We start from the raw sequence: 18,939 nt of genomic DNA on the forward strand, positions 1-18,939 counted from the left end.
CAACACTGGCTGATCAGATACCCAACCTTGACTGATCTCACCAAGTTAAGATCCGTTGTCATTTTCCCTAGTTGCGCAAATCTAATAATTAGAAGAAGTTTCAAATTTGTAACTAGCGGTTACCACGCAAGATACGCACACATTTTGAAAGAGATGGATAGAGAACATGCTATAAAAGAAGGCGATGTTCTGTACAATCAGGGGCCATAATGCGCTAATATCGAAAGGAACTGGCATCTTTGGCATATAAACATATATTTTAAGTTTCATCAAAATTGGACAACAATTGTGACCTCTAGAGGGTCCACAACCTTCGTAGTACATACTTGTGAACTATTTACGTACATGGAGCGGCCATTTTGTCGCGCAGTTTCGTTTCGATTTTCCCGAAATCATTATGAAGTAACGGTGATATAATTAAACGGGTTTTAAAAACGGATAAAAATTGTGACCTTTAGTGGGTCCACCAGCTAAAATTGTGAGTTATCGTACAATCAGGGGTTATAATCCAGAAATTTATGGTCTGATATGCGCGAATATCGAAAGGAACGGAAATCTTTTGGATATAACCATATATCTTAAGTTTCATCAAAATCGGATAAATATAGTGACCTCTAGAAGGTTCCATAACCTTTGTATTACACTATTCCTGAAGCAATGACCCGAGAAATCCCTCTCTAGCCATTGCTGTATTGAGACTAAAAACATGAGTCTTTGACGGAGCGTGTCCATTCTCATCGTTCAATCAAATCCCACCTGAGTAAAATATAGGGAATTTTCATAACTTAACCGGGGTGACCTAGGGTTTGTTAGTGCTGATTTCAAGAAAAAAATCTACCCTTGGATGCATAGGGAACAAACTTAGATCTCCGATATAATTTCTAGAAACATGTACCAATTAGTACTGCCTACCTTTAAGTATTCGATAATATTTATCCACTTTTGTGAATAAAATCCATGAATTATTTATTTTATCAAAAAGCACATGTATTTCTATCCAGTTTGTTGAAACACAATACGTAACAGCCCTTCTTTTTGATCTGCTGTTTGGTCCAAGAGATGATAAAAAGATTCCACGTGCGCGACGATTACCAAATGTTTACATTGTAGCTATTTTGGATAGCCTCGTTTATCACAGAATTAGTTCTCTGAAATATTCTGTTATGTACTAATTAATTGAGCGTAAAACATTTCGCGAGTTTATCACCCCACTTTACAGTAATATATTTAGAGCTCTGGTTAATTCCGATTGATTTTGTTACGTCGTTATGTACTGGTTGTTCATCGGACTGTTAACCAGTCATAATTTGGGACAGACATTTGCGCTGAGTATGGCAGTGTTTGAGTGGGATTAGGTCTAATCAAACGAAGCACTGCAAAGAGTTTTACACTATTCGTGTTCAAGGAGCGGAAAGTTTCGTTCCGATTTTTACGAAATTCGAATTCAATCATCACCAGGGTGTAGCGATGATGTACTTAAACGATTTTGGAAATCGGATAAAAATTGTGATCTCTAGAGGGTCCATAAGCTAAAATCACGATTTTTTCGTGCAATCAGGGGCCATAATCCACAAGGTTACGGTTCGATATGCGCGAATATCGAAAGGAACCGAGATCTGTGGGATATAAACATCCGTTATAAGTTTCATCAAAATTGGATCAAATAATTAGAAGCAGTTTCAAATTTGTAACCAGCAGTTACCATGCAAGATACGCCCACATTTTGTAAGAGATGGATAGAGAACATGTAATTTGGCACACGCGGATACCTAAAAGTCTTCACGGAGAAAGGACTGGCTTGTACTAAAAATAATTATTATTACTATATATATATCAGACCCATAAAAATGGAGGTGTGGAACCAAAGCAACAGATCAATTTTAACGAAATTTGGACCAGAATTATGGCCTCTCTTTTATTCGGATTTGTTGGGGCTTTAATGTTGGTACGTATGAAACTACGTGGAAGTAAATTGGCACAGAATTCATTAACGTTTTCCTTAATCATCTTAATGACGTTCATAACCTTTTCACTTGATAAACACACGAGTACGACATCATTTACTTCCATCTCGAATGATTTCATCAGGGACCGAATACTAATTAAACTCCCCGGTCCTTCCATTTCACGGATAACATGTTTAATTGGAAATCTTGTGGTCAGCAAATGGAGTATGGGAGCTCGAGTCAGTTTAGCGCTAGAGATAACTTTTATTATTAGACACCGGGTACTCAAGAGACGAAATTTCTTGGAAATATTATTACTCGAATTCAATCATCACCAGGGTGTAGCGATGATGTACTTAAACGATTTTGGAAATCGGATAAAAATTTTGATCTCTAGAGGGTCCATAAGCTAAAATCACGATTTTTTCGTGCAATCAGGGGCCATAATCCACAAGGTTACGGTTCGATATGCGCGAATATCGAAAGGAACCGAGATCTGTGGGATATAAACATCCGTTATAAGTTTCATCAAAATTGGATCAAATAATTAGAAGCAGTTTCAAATTTGTAACCAGCAGTTACCATGCAAGATACGCCCACATTTTGTAAGAGATGGATAGAGAACATGTTAAAGAAAGGGATTTTTCGTACAATCAGGGGCCATGATCTATGAAGTTATGGTCTGAAATGAGCGAATATCGAAAGGAACTGAAATGTTTGGCATATAAACATACATATTTAAGATTCATCAAAATCGGACAACAATTGTGACCTCTAGAGGGTCCAGAAACTTGATAGTGCACACTTTAACACTATATGCGTACAGGGAGTGTCCATGGTGTCGGAAAATTTCGGTCCGATTTTCACGAAATTCGAACCCACCCATCATTATGGTGTAACGGTGATACATTCGAACGTTGGGTTTTTTTTGTTGTTTTTTTTTTAAATCGGATAATAATTGTGACCTCTAGGGGGAACACAAGCTAAAAACGCAATTTTTCGTCCAATCAGAGGCCATAATCCAGGAAGTTACGGCGAAAGAAACCGAGATTTTTGCGGTTTAGATACATTTCAAGTTTTATCAAAATCGGACACACAATGGTCCGATACATTATGTCATGCCAATATCGAAAGGAGTCTCATCTTTTGGAGATAAACCTATATTTCAAGTTTCATCAAAATCGAATAAAAATTGTGGACGAACGGACAGGGGCGACGACTAAATACGTCCACATGAAAATGTGGGCGTATAAATATTGATATGTTATTCTCTTTTAAAATACTCTAAATAGTGTATCTTTAAACACAACAAATGTGCTGAAAATAAATTGATTCATGGACAAAAAAATAAATACGCAACACCCACAGAGTAAAAGTAGCAAAATCAATTTCAGATTATCCAATAAGCCTATTTTTGTAAGCAGACGTGATATATATGTTGATTGAACAGGAAGTAAATGTCATGTGTGGTTATTTAGAAGTAGTGGCTCCCCCACTGTTTAGCACTTTTCATGGGTCTTTATTGTTCTGAGAAACTCGGAGTTGCATTATTATGTTCTGGTGTCTATGGTAACCGCGTCCCTTAACAATTGGAAAGGAGCGTATATTACCAATTGGATTAAGCTAGTTAAGCTAGTTTCATAGGGTTAATAACAGAGAAAGGAGACAATAAGAAAGGGTGTGTATGTCTTTCTGTAGCGATAAAAGACATTCACATTTATCACTGTCGACACTAATATAAACCGATGAGACAGAAACAACAAAAGATTCTAATTTCTTCTCGCCTTATTCCAAACTATTCCTCTAAAAGGTTAATGGACGGTATTTGTTGAAGAAATTCCCTAATAAATAAGGAAAAGAGCCCCTCTGGTCTATAATACAAATGCATAAATACATTTGACATTATACTCGTAACGAAATATCTTCCTATTTATATTATACTCGTTACGAAATATCTTCGTTTTATATTATACTCGTTACGAAATATCTTCATTTTAATATCAATTTAAATGTAATTTTAACTTATCCGTATGTTATCGTGCAAATTACTATTCATTAATATTCTAAATGGTCTAGAAACGTTATAACAAATAAAACAAAGGGTATACAAAAATTGATTGGGGAGGTTAAAGGGTCGGATATGACTTCTTAGATTCTCATGTTAAATTTTAAATTAGACCATACTATTTTTTTTCGATTCGATCCGTTTCATTTTGTTTATGTTTGGTTTTGTCCTTAAATTTCAAGCTATGTAGTGTAACACAACTTCTAAAACCAATACTAAATTAGGTACCCTTGTGTTTTTTTCAGATTTTTCCCTCGGATCAAAGAATGTATGTTTCCTTGAAATCACACATCGAACTAATTTGCAAAACACACACACCGGTGATTCAAATATTGGAATTCGTCAGTGTTATATCGTCGTCCCGTGAGAATCTTTTGTAATGCCACTAATGAGATGAAATTAAGGACCGTTGAGCTCTATTACTTGAATATGTTGAAATCGTATCTATCAAATAGGGTACCGCGAACACCAAGGTACACCAGATCGAGGACAAAGGAATTGGTAAAAGTCTACCGAACCTAATATAAGTAATCCGTGGTTTCCTAGTCTCATATGGAAACATTTTCTAAGATTTTAATACCCCATTCCATTATAAACTAAATCGAGACAGAAATTGATGGTTTCAACAGCAAGTGATGTTCACCGTATATAATATCGGCGATAAAGGCACAACGTGTAATTTGGCACACGCGGATACCTAAAAGTCTTCACGGAGAAAGGACTGGCTTGTACTAAAAATAATTATTATTACTATATATATATCAGACCCATAAAAATGGAGGTGTGGAACCAAAGCAACAGATCAATTTTAACGAAATTTGGACCAGAATTATGGCCTCTCTTTTATTCGGATTTGTTGGGGCTTTAATGTTGGTACGTATGAAACTACGTGGAAGTAAATTGGCACAGAATTCATTAACGTTTTCCTTAATCATCTTAATGACGTTCATAACCTTTTCACTTGATAAACACACGAGTACGACATCATTTACTTCCATCTCGAATGATTTCATCAGGGACCGAATACTAATTAAACTCCCCGGTCCTTCCATTTCACGGATAACATGTTTAATTGGAAATCTTGTGGTCAGCAAATGGAGTATGGGAGCTCGAGTCAGTTTAGCGCTAGAGATAACTTTTATTATTAGACACCGGGTACTCAAGAGACGAAATTTCTTGGAAATATTATTACTCAATTGACAAGGCTATCCCCTCAACAATTTGCCGGCGTTCTGCTCGACATGTTTACTCTTTACTATGGTTTAGGAACGGAGAGCTGTCATTTTGTAAGTCAGGTGTAGCGGTTTCACATGGTTCCCGGTTTGACTCCAGTACAAGACCTGATAGCCTCGACATGCGTACAAGTAAAATGTTAGGCGTACATAACATACATACAATACAGTACTCAACAGTTAAATATCCATCCAATGATAATGTAAATAAATAAGAATTACAACGTCAGATCAACGATTTATACTAATAATAAACAGCTGGGTTGTTAAAAGGCGCTATGACAAGGTTATTTTTAAAGACAATAAAACAAACAATAAAGCAGCATGATAATTCAATTCTTAACCAGGTAAGAAAATAGCTTCTTTAACTCTAGTCTCGTGCACAAGGAACCGAGCCAAACCCAGTACCAAATCAACCTAGACACTAGGGTTGACAGTTCTGTAATAGCATAATATCGTAATTTCTTTCTGACTTGTGTGTCTACTTTTATCCATCTATTTTGAAATGACCCCAACACAGGAAGGGTGGAGTCATTTTCATTTACGAACAAAATTTTCAAGAGAATTGGATAGTATTTTGTTATAGTAATAAGCTATGAAATGATAAAAGAGCAAATCATGATAGTTTTATAATTAGCTTACAGGTTTTGAGGCGACCGTAAGGACAAGGTCTTTATGGATTCGTGACATAAATAATCCATACGGATGTGGTGGTGGCTGATCTTACCATTGATATTCCGAGGGGCATCTTCGAGAATTACCTAGCAAGGAAAGTGTCAGCTTATTTCTGGTGAGGCTAATTTTCATCAATCGATTTTGTAAACTTGTAAACGACTTTTATTTGATTAGACGACGTGTGCATTCAAGCAAAGATTTCATTGCTTATTATAAGGAGTTAAGTGTCGTAGTAACTTTACTTTTACCAGTGGCGGTGTTAATCAAACACGTCTTGTAAGACATTTATAAGAATGACTAGGAGCTATTTAATATTCTAACCTTATACACCCTATTCTACTCAAAATATTGTAACGACTTTCATTAGCACCTCTATATTACTGTGGGGCGTGCTCACTTGATTTACTTCACTCACTAGCTGACTCGCACCGTCGCTCTAGCTAATTATCGGAAAGCAATCAGACATTCTCCGTATTAGCCTGGAGGAGATAGTAGGTGTATAGGACGTCATTTGTCCACTTTATATCCTTTAGAAATGAAATGACTGAAGCGTCAATTGTTAATCGGTCTTAATTGCAGTCACCATCTTGTTGCAAACTAGTTTCGACATCAACGAGCCTGAACATATTATTTCCAACACAGAATAATGGCATAGATAAAACGGTAAAAGTTGAGGACAGCTATTAACTCTCAATTAATACTCTGATCTATGTAGTACAGTAGTCCAGTCCATGGGCGTCACACATGGGGGGGGGTCCGACCCCACAAATTTTTTTCCTCTTCGGGGGGGGAGGGGGTAGGCTGAATAGACCCTAACTCCTATTTATTTACAACAATTATTAGGATTAGTTAAAATTCTATCTGTATAAAACAATGTACAAATTAAAACACAAACACTTATGTTTACATTTTGAAATCCATTTATAATACACAAAATGTACAAAACACTTTAAATATCTATACAACTTTCTTGTAAATGTCAATGTGTATATGTATATAGTATTGTAGTTAACAAGGTGATTGTCAAATATGCATCCTCATAAACTAAAGTTATGTGATCAAGTTTTGTTTCATTTAGATCCTCCTCATAAAAAATTCCCCTACTAAACTCTCTTTGTCGTGTTGTTCATAACTCAAGCGTAACATTCAATATGTAAAAGTCATGAAAAAAAATATGAATATGAGATTTCCACGTTCTTGCTACCACGCCATTTTTTTTTTTTTTTTCAATCTTGAAAATGATCCTTCATATCTTTAGACGAACGATGCGAATAATCGTTAAACTGGCATCGGTTACCGGAGCATTATATCGATATGTAAAGGTTTCATTTACATCACCACCATACACACAATTATACCGTATTCCGTTAGTAATAAAACACTTCACCGTTGTATAAATGTAAACATTATATTAATGAGCAAAATGTTCATTTTAATTTAAACAAATACGGAATAAGATTAATTCATATCAAAATACAAATGAGGTGTAATTTACGGGATTTGATAATATTTTTAAAAAAAGTCATGCATGAACTTATTGATGCATGTAGCACTTCCGGTAGAGGACTAACCCGACACTGACAGGTAAATAAAGATGCATTCAATACTTTTGGATAGATTATTATTCATTTATGTTAGAACTATAAGCATTATATCGGTTTTATATAGAATTTGTTACCTAAATATAATTTTTGTGGGGCAAATTCTTTTTCTATGGAGTACCAATTGCATAACATATTTTCAAATCAATCATTCAGCTGGACATTTCCACATTCAGTAGTAGACTGTTAGTGTACAATCTAAAATTAAACACTGTGTTGAGTGTGAATGAATGTTGAATATAATTTATTACAAAATATTTTACTGTAAAAATTAAGAAATATGTCCAATGTTTAATTGTCAGTGTACCTTGATGCTTCCACGCACAAAGTTTCGAAGGGTGAATTAAGAAGTTATAAAAATGTTAACCATGTGTATTCATTATAAATATAGCTGAAAACAAAAGCAGTTTCAAGGACATTTTGATGCAGTATTTACTATTTTCCATATAAACCCGAATTATTTAATCCAGATGATGTTTGGGATGGTGCACCATACAATAAATCTGAAAGTAGTTCCCTAAAAAAATGGAGGATATTTGAAAAAAAGTTTGATTTTATGGACTTGGTGTGCTAAACAAAGATATAATAATTTTCAAAATGTGATGTCTTGTTGGTTGTAGTGTATATATTCAGGCATCTCTGTGATTCCCCATGTTGTGTTGTTTACCCTGGTATATTTGCTTCATGTTTTCCAAAGTTACAAGTTCCAAAGTCACCATTTGATTTTCATTCATTTTTTATTGTTCAGTATCATCTCAAGTACATTTACCTACCAAAATACAAGCACTAAAGCTGTTGCGAATGTCTTTTTGAAGACCCAAACCCACAAATTTCAGGTGCTGTGACAATATTTGTTACTTTGCCTTGCCCAGATAGGGACGTCGATGTAATCTCGAGAATGAAATATAAAACACTTTTGACCAATAATATACACGTGACTGAGAGGTAAGTATGAAAAGCATGATGTAGTGGCTGATCGTTACAGTATCCCATTTCTTTCCTTGCCTCCAATACAAACTTCCCATTTCTCGCCCCATTAACCCTTTAAACGTCAGGGAGCCACATTGGCTCGGCGAGTAATTTGTTGGCTCGCTAACCTGTCGGTCCCATGTTCGATCCCTGTGTTGTCTGAGAAAGTTCACCTGGATTTTCCGGCGTGGTTCCCCCTTGTCAGTGGTGAAGGAAGAAGGGGCAACATATAATCGTTCGGATGGGACATAAAGTCGAGGTCCCGTGTACACATTGGCGTGCACGTAAAATAACCCTTGGCCGTTGGAATTTGATATAAGAGTAGGCCGTAGTGCCGCTGTCCGGACAAAATTTCCCTCATAGTCTATACTGTTTGGCGTATGTCCGTCTTCATTTGCCCAGTCGGGGCAGAACAGTAGGAATGTGAATCCCATTTCATTTTATTTCTCTTTAAAAGCGATGATGTAATTCCAAGACGAAGAACGGTCAAATAGTTTTATGATGTTGCTGACAATTTTGGAAGAACATCACAGACCATGCTATATGTAGGATATGTCTACAGAATAACAACATCTTTAGGATATATAGACTAATGGATACATCAATATTGCACAACAATAGTTTTAAGTATTGTATTAACGGGACTATTAACTCAACTCCTTTCCTTTTCTATTACGTTGAGTTTACCAGCTTCAAAAACACAAAGCCTTAACGGGCATGTTAGCCCGCGACATGTGACCAAAATGGTAAATTTTAAAAGTAACATATTTTATTGTGTCTGTAATCGCCCTGCATTGCCGTCACTCCATTAAAGGGTGCTACTTTTTATAGTATCAGAGTTAGTGGGCTTTAAAAGTCTTAGGAGCCGATTCGCAATTTTGAATCATCGATTTTCATTATTACTTAATGGACATTTCCAGATAGATTTTAATGGTTCTAATGAATAATATGTATTGTGTAACGTCAGTGGGATCTAAAAGTAAAAATATTAATGGATATGTTACTGTTCTATATGCGATCAAATCTGATAGACGCCATCCCACGACTCAATGAACAATTGAGAAATTTGATACAGGTATTTTACTTACGTCACTACGAACAGTCATAGTGATTATAATTTGTATGTATAGTGAATAATCTGTTCTCTATAATAATTCACAGGCTTTAACTGTAGTCAAAGTGTAAGGGAATGGGTCGCATAACTACGGAGCCCCTTAAGCGCAATTTTCGATTACATAACAGTAGAGTACCCCCCTTTGTCACCAAGTACCTGCCGTCTGCTGATAGTGACTGGCGGCCAATTTGGCTGATATTCTTTCGAGTTCTGGGAGGTCCATGTAAACTGCTAAACGATGACAAAACGTTGCCATTTTTGACACCCACCGCCTGTGTCGTTATGAATTGCATTGAAACGTTGTGGTATGTTCTGGTTAGGACGCTTGTTTCTCATCCTTTGAATGCGATATTGCCTACACTTTTTAACGCATTTTTTCAAGCTGGTGAAAAGATTTCTTGAATCTTTATCAAATTTGGTCGGTATCTAAGGTTTCACAAAGTGCTGCCTGTAATGACTATAGTTTTCTCGAATCATAGCTGCTACGTGGTTGGAGTGCCACGCTAATTTTTAATATATTGAAAGTTCCTGCCATTAGCGAATAGCGTGGGTTACCTGGCAAATTCCCATCAATGATTTAATTAACTGTGTCGCTCTGCCCTAATGTTTTAAATAAAGATAATGGTGCTAGTTTTGTTAAATATAATGTGTGAACGAATATCCTCTTTACGCCTCTACATGCACATATTGTTGTTGAAAGGTTAAAGTTTATGTTTTTGTGCATGTAAATATTTAGTTATGTTATTGATTTATTTAAAAGGAAGTTACTTTGTTGTAACATTTTCTTTATGTATACAAAAACATTCTGGAAATTCGATTTCTATTTGACTATTATCCTTTTCTAATTAGTTAAAAAATTTTCCCCAGCAACATGCGTCACATGCTGGAAAAACAAATAGATAATACAACTTCCAACCATTTAAATTGATAGGAAGCTATCTATTTATTTGCATTATTACAGTTGAACTGTTTTAAGGTATGGTGTGTTTTAAATGGTTTGTTTTTATTTTATTTATTTTTTATTTAGAAATGGGGTTAAACGTCCACTCGACACAAACTAGTCATTTCGGGACTAACATATGGTTCAATTTTATTTCCATAATTCGCTTGCGCGTAGAGGTCTTTAGCAGTGGGAGGAAACCGGAGGACCCGGAGAAAACCCACGAGGTTGGACAGGCGACCCTACTCCTTGTCACGTACAACTGGGGAATCGAAAACACGCCAGTTGAATCAATGACAGACTTAATGATACAGCGCGCACGTGCTAACCATTCAGCCATCCAACCCCTCTAAATGGTTTGTATTTTGCTTATATTGTAAACATGTTCCACTGTTGATGTTAAACATGATATGTAAAATCAATATATATTATAGTGTAGAAGTTCAGCAAAAATTACTAACAACATACCTGAATTTATTATATGAATTGGATTCGTTATCATTAATTCTATAGACTGGAATACTAAGCAGTGCTCGTCGCTGTTTGACTGGAACAGTCGTTTGTAATAACATATTTTACACCATACTATAAACTAAAATAATACTTCTTACTTTTTACCATAATATGCACTTAAATAATACCATTACTTTATACCATAATATACACTAAATAATAATATTAATATTATGATATACACTAAAATAATACAATCACTTTATATATTGATATACACTAAAATAATACAATTACTTTATACTATAATATGCATTAAAATAATACAATTACTTTAATTATATATAATATACACTAAAACAATACCATCACTTTACATCATGATATACATTAAAATAATACACTACTGTATATCATGATATACACTAAAATAATGTATAATATACACGAAAATAATATCACCAACTACTCAACAATAATACAATTAATTACACTAAAATATCATGACATACACTAAAGTAATGTCCACCATTCCGTATTTTTCGTCTGTTGAATTGTCTACTTAGTTCAGGCAGTGAACTTTATAGGGAGTGGAGGGAGGGCGAGGGGGGTTCTTTCCCCCCGTACGTAGGGGTTACCGGGGCCCGATAGTATCCGTTCGCGATTCTTGTCAAGCGAGCTGGTTGAGTGAGAAACAGGGGCCCAACGGAAATATTGGACAATTTACAAGCCCGCTACCTGTCAACCAGAAAAAATATTTTTGGTTTCGGGTTATGGAAACATTTGTGATATTAACTACCTAATAATTTCAAAACTCATCAAAAAAGGGCCACTATTTTGGGAAATGGGTCTTCAATATTTTTTTTAACAAATATAAGAAAAGTATTTTTTTTTTGTCAACAAATCGCCGGGCCCCTTCGGAGCCGGGTCCTAGCCATTTGCCTCTGTTGCCCTCGCCATGATCCGTCACTGCTCAACCCCGGGAAATTTTTGAAAATTGGACGGCTGCAAACGCGTTTTCCAGCCCCGAAAATCGTTCTCTAGCAAACTCTGAACAAGGAACATAGTGACAAGACAGGGAACCCACGACAGTGTGCCATTGGGCAGGTCAGTACAAAATATATGGCAGATATCAGAACATAAACAATAGGCTAATATCAGAACATAAACAATAGGCTAATATGAGATTGGGTGCAAGGTGCCACGTCCCCAAATCAATACTTCATATGGTGATCCTTGACTGCTGTCAATTACAAACAGTAGGTGTTTTAGAACTATGGTCGGCATTTATTTACAGGGGGGCAAATCATTTTTTCGGGGGGGGGGGGGGGTACGGGACTACTTTATTTTGTTTTCATATTAAGAGAAGCCTCTATCACGAGAAAGAACAATGAACTAGACACTGGTACATTCCCTTAATTTGATACTATCTGTGTCCGTGTGCTGTTTGGTTTTTTTTTCTGTCCGGTCTGCCTTTGTCTTGTTGCTATGTGTGGGGGGATTCCTTTACTGCACTTATTATGAAGGCTGTAACCTGCCGTCTGGAAACGAACTCGGTGCAAATGATAAAATATCTACATTACATTCTATATGACATGCATCATTCATTTATATTCAAGACGTAACAGGCTTCGTTAGTAAATCTGATTAAATATAATGATATGTCAAATGAAAAGAAAAATTACAATATTAATCTGTTTACATCTCAGTCTATGGTTTACAGGTATTATTTCCATCTCTTAAAAATATATATAAATGATCCAAGGGTTCATGTATTGTTATACATAATATGCTTTCTAATTTATACACTCTTATATTAACGTTTTCCAATTTCGATTTCTTATTAATCCTTTCCAATTTAGATATTCTTATTTCTAATCTACTAATCATATGTATACGCAGGTTGCCACGACTCTATCTGACATGGTCAGTGAACTAACTATTACATGTCATTGAATACACTTAAAGGTCGATGGCTCTTTATTTTATGAACAAAGTTGTAAGTTAAATATAATGTCCCGAAATACTTTAGAAGAAAAAGTGGTCTATTGAATGGGTTCGTCCATTTGTACGGAAGCGTAGTAAAGCCAAATAAATAAAATAAATTTTCATTACGTCGTTATTGGGAGATACTGAGTCTTAATTGGATGATACCAAGTCCAAATTAGGATATAGTTAGAATCTCCTAATTAGGACTCTGTAGATTTTCTCAGGACCGATGCAGGAAGATGTTTTATCAGGCGTCACAGTCTCGAAATTGACACCAAATAGTCACACAATAAAGTAAATTCGGCTCTAAGCCATCGTATGGCCGCCTGTGAAGTTTTTCAGGCTCCGGCAGCAACTTTGTGGGCGCTCGCATGCCAGAGAATTGCCGAAAGACCTTGCGAAGGTTCATTTTTGTGTTGAATTCGTGTGTCCATTTTGCCCTTTATAAGGCCATCGTGAGGACATTGCGAGGTCTTCACGTAGTCATGTTGCCTTCTTAAGTCAACCGGACAGATTCTTGTTTACTTCCTATTGTGTTCGCATGGAGAACAAACGGTTGACATGCAAAATACGTCCATATTGTGCTAGAGATGGACAGAGGACAAGCTAAAAAAGCGATTTTACGTACAATCAGGGGCCATAATCCATGAAGTTACGGTCCAATATGCGTGAATATCGAAAGATACCATGATTGTTGGGTTATAAAGTTTCGTCAAAATCGGATAGAAAATTTGACATCTAGAGGGTCCACAACCTTGATGTTACATACTTTTATACTACTTGCGTAGTTTCGTCAAAATCGGATAAAAAAATATGACATCTAGAGGGTCCACAACCTTGATATTATTACATACTTTTATACTACTTGCGTACGGGGAGTGGCCATTTTGATCGGCAGTTTGATCGGTCCGATTTTCATAAAATTCGAACTCAACCGTCATTGTGGTGTAACGGTCATACATTTAAACGTTTTATTAAATCGGATAAAAAATGAGACCTCGAGAGGCACCACACGCTAAAAACGCAATTTTTCGTACAATCGGATAAAAATTGTGACCTGTAGAGTGCCTACAAACAAATTGTGGACGGACAGGGGCGACGACAATATACGTAGGCGTATAAGAATGCTCAATAGCACCGATGAGCACACGAAGTAAAGACGATGTTGACACGATTTGACAAGATACCCTCATGGCGGCCATATGAAGGACAACACACGAATTCAAAACGAAAATGAAACTTAGCAATATTTTGCCAGCGCTCAAGAAGTAGCTGCCGGAGCCTGAGATGCCCTCACGAATGGCCCGATGTTTTTCGATCAGAGCCGAATTTGAACATTTACTCTATCGTGTGTCCATCAGGTGTCAATTTCGGAACAGTGTGACGCCCGCTTAATCCGCCTAAGACATCGCGATCTGTCTTATACAGCACACGGCTCTTACAAAATACGCACCGCTCCCACATTTCATCATTCACCCAATCCCACTGCACACCTCTCTCACGCAACATACATATCCCATACAGCACCCACTGCACCTCTCTCTCTTTTTAGTTGGGGATTAAGATTAAGTTGGAGGGAGGTGTGGCAGCAGGCCCATCGTTGGCCTGTTTTCAATGCAGTATACCAAAAGTGGTTCTTTAGGAACTAAACGGAATAATTTATGCCGAAGTATATTCTTGAATATATGTAAGCGCTTGTGAATTTAGGGCTGCATGCATCTTATGTTTTGGAAAGGTAGAACTTGTCGGCTTTTACAAAGTTGCGGCTCGTTACTCCGACCCATGTCGTCTATTTTAGCCATTTATGACCAACCTTGCGTGGACATGATTTAAGGGAAGATTTATTAATATATAGAGATGTAATCGCTGCAGTTTGTATTTTCGTTTACCCATTTTGCTACATAAAAACTTAAGGTTTCGCCAAGATAGGAAACAGCCAGAAGATACAACCTGGGACAGCAACCAATCTTTAAGTGTAACAAATTTAGCTCTACAAATTCAACTGACAACTCTTACTAAAAGTTTTTTATTTTTTATTTTAAATTAAATATAGATTTTACAAGTACGAGCGTACTATATGGACCAGGAACCGTGCATGACGTCATCGCGGCCACACGGAATTGTGACGTCAAAGTCCGTCAATCGGTGCACAGTTGTACAAGAAGAACGTCATTAAGGTGAATAGCGCTGGGGGCCAGTTTCTGATCCAAAAATCAGACAAATACAAGTGCATAATGTTATAACAAACGATAGTACAAAACCCTGTATATTACAGCAAAGCAATATAACAAACCAGTAGGCGTATTACAACTGATATAAACTACATGACTTATTGTTTATTGTGAAATTACTGATAAACTTAATGTCACCATGGCTTACAATTACATCTCTAGATTTAGCAGTCATGGTTTGCCCTAAGCTTTTTTGACGTTGGTTCGTTTTGTTTTCTATTTGAATGAACTACATATACATGTATTGAATTCAAACTTTCAGCTAATCACGCTGACATACCTTATGATACAGCGCGCACGCGTTAACCATTCGGCCACCTACCCCCTACCTTTAAAATAAATTTCCCGTAATTTATGTTGTTGATAAAATCGACAAGAACCTTATCTCAGTATGGCTTGACATTTCGGCAATCTTCTCGACTACTAAAGTTTCGAAGAACTCCGTTATCAATGTTACGCAACTTTATCATTATTAATGTCCATTTCCAAGGTGATAACTTAATCTGAACTAATAATTTTAGTCGTATCATTAAAACGGGGGGTAAGTTTGTTGTCCGCTCTGTAATTCACTAAGACTTGTATAATTTTATTTTATTGTGAATTATGTTAGGTATGCAGGTATGAATTTGGGGGGGGGGGGTACTTCTGGTTCGAGGAAATGAAATAGCTAACGACCCATTGATGTGATCTTGTGACACTTTTATCTTTTACCATGTACCATGATTGCTGAAATTATTCATTTTATCAATAAGCAGTACGGAGAACACCTGATATCACTATCGATAACGAACGTTTGTTTACGTGTTTATGTCTAGCTAAAAGGAGTATCAGAAAGAGAACGCTTTTAATGAAAAATGCTTCAGTATAACAGGTACTTCTGTTGAATTTGATTGTCACGAATCTAACTTGCCGGGTCTTTTCCGAGTTTCAAACACACTTTTTTTTCTGGGCGTGTATCAAGGTAGACACTTTCTATTGTTTAGTTGTGAATGTCCAACATTCTGAATCCACGACTCAGATATTCCAATTTTAACAATCTGAATGAAAAGCAAGCACAAGCTGACCATGGATTACGAACCGATCGTTATCGCCGCCATCTTGGAATTGTGAGAGCATATCATGCTGTCCGCGGAACAAGCAGGCCACGGCATGAATTGTCGGAGCCTTGGAATTATTCGAAGAGCACCGGTCCCACGAGGAAGAACAATAAGATTAGTGCCTAAGGTCCAAAAACACAGAGAACAAAAGCAACAAAATAAGTAGTGCTTCTGGCCCGGTTCGTTGTCCCAAAACAGGGGGCACTTTCATCTAGAAACAAATTGAGTTTCGTAGCCTATATGCGTTGTAAGCAAACGCGCTTTCTGTGAATAGGTAACTTCAAAAACATCTTTAATCAATTTTTCAATTCGAACATTCCATTTAAAACCATTTTGAACAAATGTTAATGATTCGGAAAAGAGTATAAATTTAACTGAACTTTCTAAGAATATTTTCACCTATTGATTCGTCTACAAAGAAGTAAAAGAAGATTTTAAAAAATGTTGATGAAATAAGACAAGCTTGGTCAGATGGTATTATCAATAGCTACAACTTGAAAATTTAAAAGGCGACGTCTACATTAAGACTCTAATGATCGCATATTCATAAAAGTAGTCTTCGTTGTAAATTCCGGTTCTTACAATTATTGCTGTCTGTGAATTTAATGTTCTATATAACAAAGTCAGAAAACAACGCTAATTGAATTTGTGCAAGTCTAGGCCAGTCACCTATATATATATATATTATATATATATATATATAATAGTAATTGGAGACGGTCTATATTATGGTTCAATTAACACCTACATCCATCTTTGTATTCTAACATTTCTACTTATGAGATCGGTGATACAGGTAAACATGAAATCACCAGGAAACGAATATACGCCTACTAAACGCATTTTAAAGGTTGTGTTAAATGTTAGAGGCTGGGGCAATAACTAACCATAATATTGGTAGATCGTATTCAGCATGTCGGTGTCAAAGGCACTAAATTCTTTCCTAAAAAATTGAACGCCAACAAAGATTCAGATTTTCCGGCGTGGTTCCCCCTTGTCAGTGATGCAGGACGGAGGGCCTAACAAGGACAGCTGTCTAGCCGTTCGGATGGGACGAAAACCCGAGGTCCCGTGTACACATTGTCGTGCTCGTAAAAGATCCCTTGACAGTTGGAATTCGATATAAGAGTAGGCCGTAGTGCTGCTGTCCGGGCAAAATTTCCTCATAGCACACTGTATGGCGCATGCCAGTCTTCATTAGCCCAGTTAGGAGCAGAACAGTAGGACGTTAAACCCCATTTCATTTCATTTCATTTGTTATAGTCACATGGGCAGTTATGCTGTGAAGAAAGATTTGTGCGACCCTTTTAAAATTTTGAAATGTGTTGTTGTAAATATTATCAACATTTACAGTCAGTGTAAACATATGTAAGTTGGCAATTTAGAAACAATCACAAACACTAATCACAAACTATGAAAACTATATTTTTTTCCATCTTAAAGCTATTAGTGATGTACTGTTTCCAAATATGTTATTATACTAGGAGCATTTTTTCTCAAACTTACGCTAAATCGCCACAATACTTTAATTCAAACAAACCAATATTTCTTCTAAACATATATACACAAGATTCTCAATGTCGCTGACATTTGAACATTTTTCTTTGATATTATGTACGTCTTTTACATACACATTTCACGAATATGTGAAGCTGAATATTAAAAAAAAATAACATATTATAAAAATAATAGTCGTATATGTATAGTTGGATATTAAAATAATAGTCGTAAATGTTTAGTTGGATATTAAAATATCACACATTATAAAATAATAGTCGTATATGTATAGTTGGATATTAAAAAAAAGAACACATTATTATAAAAATAATAGTCGTAAACGTTCCTACTACACACTGGTCCAACACCGTCTTTATTGTCCCAGTCGGTGCAGAAAAGTAGAACGTTAATTAAACCTCATTTCATTTAATTTCACAGGTCTAACATAACTGTACGTTATATAAAGATGCTTGTGTTGCTATATTTATCTCGATATCACTACGATCTAAAAATAGCAATAAAAAGAACCTATATTATATTATTTGTGAAAATAGGCATAAAACAAACAAATATATTTACATTTGATTTAAAGTAATATATATAGTTTTAAAAATGAGTTACTAATTAATATATATTTATATCTTTATAAGATATGGATTTGCCTTCATAAAGATTACGTTTGTGTAAAATCCAGTAATTGACCTCACGTAACTTGTTTATCGCAACTGATTAATCTAATTAACCCAAATTAGTTATCTTTCAGACTGGCAATTACTACATAAAAGTGCAATTGTTGATACATTGAAAACTTATATGATCTTTATATTATGAATGCGGATTAAATGGCGTTATTGGTGACGTGGGTATAAATAACGGTTAATACATTCGCTACAGACTAATGGCGAAGACCCGGGTATTTTCCTGTTCTACTTTTTGATGTTGGTCCTTTAAAGTGGCACCCGGTATTCAAATATTAAACGTATCCTGCTATCCTATAAGAGAGATATGTACGTATACTTAACTCGGGATTTTGCTGTGTGGTTCCCCATGTCGGTGGTGTCGAAAGGCATGGGACCTGGTAAGGAAACCAAGGCCTAGTCGTTCGGATGGCACAAGAACCGAAATCCTGA

This window comes from Patella vulgata, chromosome 3 (genome assembly GCF_932274485.2).
Source record: "Patella vulgata chromosome 3, xgPatVulg1.2, whole genome shotgun sequence".
Lineage (NCBI taxonomy): Eukaryota > Metazoa > Mollusca > Gastropoda > Patellidae > Patella > Patella vulgata.